Source organism: Pteropus vampyrus, unplaced genomic scaffold (genome assembly GCF_000151845.1).
Source record: "Pteropus vampyrus isolate Shadow unplaced genomic scaffold, Pvam_2.0 Scaffold4, whole genome shotgun sequence".
In the NCBI taxonomy this organism is placed as follows: Eukaryota; Metazoa; Chordata; class Mammalia; order Chiroptera; family Pteropodidae; genus Pteropus; species Pteropus vampyrus.
This window is the reverse complement of record NW_011888785.1, coordinates 292,780-296,323: the sequence shown is the minus strand read 5'-3', so window position 1 is coordinate 296,323 and position 3,544 is coordinate 292,780. Positions and strand designations below refer to the sequence as shown.

The 3,544-nt window shown below is 40.0% G+C and overlaps 1 long non-coding RNA gene across 1 annotated transcript in view; it reads left to right on the top strand.

The window, feature by feature from the left end:
• Nucleotides 1-381: 381 nt before the first annotated feature.
• The window catches only part of LOC105293816, a 13,202-nt gene continuing 10,039 nt past the window's right edge, over nt 382-3,544 (top strand). The window contains exon 1 of the long non-coding RNA XR_896013.2: nt 382-391. This is a non-coding gene — a long non-coding RNA (uncharacterized LOC105293816). The remainder of the gene's footprint in view (nt 392-3,544) is intronic.

Below are 3,544 nucleotides of genomic sequence, written 5' to 3'. Positions count from 1 at the left end.
TACTGGGCAACACACAAACCCCGTATCTTTACTCTTTTGCTTCTTAAGGGCTATATAGTATTCTGCTGTATGAATGTACCATCCTTCATTTAACCATTCCCCATTGGTGGGCAGTTCAATGTTTTTGGAAAGGAAAATTTCCTGAAAGGGGAATTCCAGTGTCCAAACTAGTATCTTCTGGTATGTACAGATATACCCCAAACCATTCTCAAGCTTTCTTATCCCACTATCTTCTTAAACTCCCCTTTTCTCTCCACTCATTCCTAAAAAATGACTCAGATCCATTTTTCAGGACTTCTAAACCTATCTCTTGTCACTGCCCCTGAGAGACAGTTGCTCCAACTCAGGAGTGAGATGGCCAGAGTCAAAACTAGACTCTGCTATTTACCGAGTGATCTTAGGCATCACAGTAGTACCCCCTGCTCTGCATGGATACATTCCAGTACCCCTATGAGATGAGTGAAACCTCAGAGAGGACAGAACTGTCTATATACTATGTTTTCCCCTATGAATACATACCTATGATAAAGTTTAATTTATGTTAGGTACAATAAGATATTAATAGCAATAATTATAAAATAGAACAATTTTAACAATACACTGTAAAAGAAGTTAGATGACTGTAGCCCGCCTCTCCTCTTCTCTCTCTCTCTCTCTCTCTCAACTGATCTGATAACTGAAATGGCCAGTAAGTGACTAAGGAAGTGGGGCACAGCATAGATACACTAGATAAAGGGATGATTCACCCCTTAGATAAGACAAAGCAGGATAGCATGATATTTCATCACTACTCAAAATGAAGTGCAACTTAAAATTTATGAATTGTTTATTTCTCTAATGTTCCATTTAATATTGTCCAACGGTGGTTGATCGTCATTAACAGAAACCATGGAAGGTGAAATCATAGAAAAGGGAGAACTGCTATACTTAATCTCCCGGGGTCCATCTTTCTTAGTATCAAAATGAGGATAAAGTATCTACCTCACAGAGGTAGGGGGGCTTTTGGGATATGCAAAGTGCCTGGCAAATAGTCTGTTTTCAATAAACACAGAAAGGAATGCCCCCTTATTTGAGGCATCTCAAGATCAGAAGGAGAGAAAATAGTGTAACCTACATTGCTATAAAAGGCGAACTCCCATTTAAATGCTAGACTGCTGTGTCTAAGGACTTCAAGAATTTTAAGTTACATTTTCCTTATCTTGATCCACATATATAAAGAAAACCTGAAATGAGTCCCCTTCTTGAATAGGAATTTTTAGATGAAGGACATTTAGAAGAAGACCAACAAAAATTTCTTGAAGAGAATTTTTTTTTTTTTTTTTTTGCCACCCAATCAATAAAACCTTGGGAGAAAGAAGTTTGAAGGGGGACAAAGTAAACCATAAATCTCTTTCTCGTCATTCCTTTCTTCTTAGATAGTCCCTTGGAGTATCTATAAATACTAAATTATGAAGATTTGTAATGTACTCAAGACTGTTTTAATCGGAGCCAGTACCAAGATGCTAAGTCCAAGTCTACTCCTTAAAATGGTTTCTGCTGCAAATGTAAGGCTCCGCCATTCGTTGGCCCAGCTGAGTGCCTGTCAGAACTTGAGATGATGAATTCCCAAGCACATTGCTGCGACGTAGACATCAGCATCATGCTTTTGAGTATTCACACTGTGGCAGTGCTGCTGTTGTGAGCAAGACTCTTCATTATCTGCAGCTGTCCAGCAGCAAGACCAGGAAAACTGCAAGTTACTCTCTCTGAGACCAAAGATGCTGATGAGAATTTGCCCAAAAAGCACAGAATGGCAGAAATCACCAAGAGCACATGGTCTGAGGCTTGGCCATCAATACCGATGGGTAAGCCGCTTATATGATAGACAGTTTTCGTTTCTTGGTAGCAAAGATCTGTGAGCTAACACCAAAAATGGTCTTTGTTTCATATGCACCCTTTGGAATTTAAAATAAATGAATTTAGCAGTGAAGTATCTCTGGATGCATCTCCCACTGCTGCCAATCTGTCAGGAACATCATTAACAGAGTGAGCCTTAGGGGTGAAAAAGTTAATTTCTTTGAGCCTAGATAGCTCTGAGTTCTCACGTGCCTTATCTCACACACTTTTCACAAGAATCCTCATAATCTGGCATCTTGTTGATGAGGCAGTTGAGCTACAGGTTAAGAAATTTGCCCAAGCATTCTAAATTAGCTCATCCAGTATCTCGTAACTCAAAGTGACAAAGCTGATGCTCAGATCCAGATCTTTTTATTCTAAGCTCAGCACTTTTTCAATTATCCTGAAGCTGATACCCTCCTGAAGATTTTCCAAAAGCCACCAATTAATGTAAGTCCTGGTAGGGCCTTGGGTGAGGCAAGGAGCTTCCATATAAAGAGCCTGCTTGTTTCCTCCTCGGGGGTTGATCAAAGGCACTAAAACAGACATCAAAACTGACATTTATAACTCTTATTTTTACTGCCTGGACTTCAAAAAGTGATAAGTATCAATCTAGCTACTGGCGTTTAGGGCTGAAAAAGTCCTGAAGTAATCTAATGGACCACGTTTTGTCTTTTGTCAATATTGCAACATCTGGACTTAAATAAGAAATGTCCAAATGACCCCAATGTTGCAGTCAAGAACTGCATCCAGTTAGTAACCTATTAGGTAAAATTGTTGGTGTAACTAGCTCTGGGTGAAAGTCAAATAAAAGTCAGAAAAGATATGTCTAGGTTTTGTATGTTGGTACTATAGTTGCAAAGTGGAAATGCTTCCTTTTCTAATCTTTCAGCATTTAAATTTTACTCTGTGTTTAGAGAGATGCTTAATTTTCCTGTGCTGAATCTTCAAGTTTCTAGAGCTCAGTGGCTGTCTCTCTTTAGGGCATAATGAAGCAGTTTGTCCCACAGAGTATCAATCAGGATAAGCTAAGCTATAATTCAATAACAGACAATCCCCAACTCTCGGTGACTTCACATTACAAAGGTTAATTGCTCACTCGCATAACACATCCATCTCCAATTGACTGGGAACTCTGCTTAATGTGGTTCTTGCGCTGAGACCTGGCTGAGGGAACCGCCACTATTTGGAAATGACAATGTGTTAGTCACGTCTATTTTGTAAGAACAAGGAACACGGCCTTATCCTGCCCCACCACAAGAGGGCCAGAAAGTGCTGTCCCAACAGAGCAGAAAGCTGGGACCCATTGTTGGTGCTACTCGAACAATATTTACATTTTAGAAAGGGGGGAAAAAAAGTCTCTTTTGCACATTGCTGTTCACATGAGAACAGTTTTAAACATTATGAAGTGTATATGGTAAGGGAAATTTGAGAAATAGGAACACGGAATTTGAGAGGCCGGTCGTCTCTCACCCATTCATGCTAGAGCATCCAACATCTCTTCTTCATTCCTGTATCCAGTCATGGAGAGGTTTCCTGAGCAGCAGATAATTAATGATGAGCAAACAGGGCTGTCATTTCATTCATGGAGTTGACAGTAGTTTGTGGGGAGACAATCCTGGAGGCTGCTACTACACAGTGTGACAGGAAGGTGTCAGAAACATGTAGG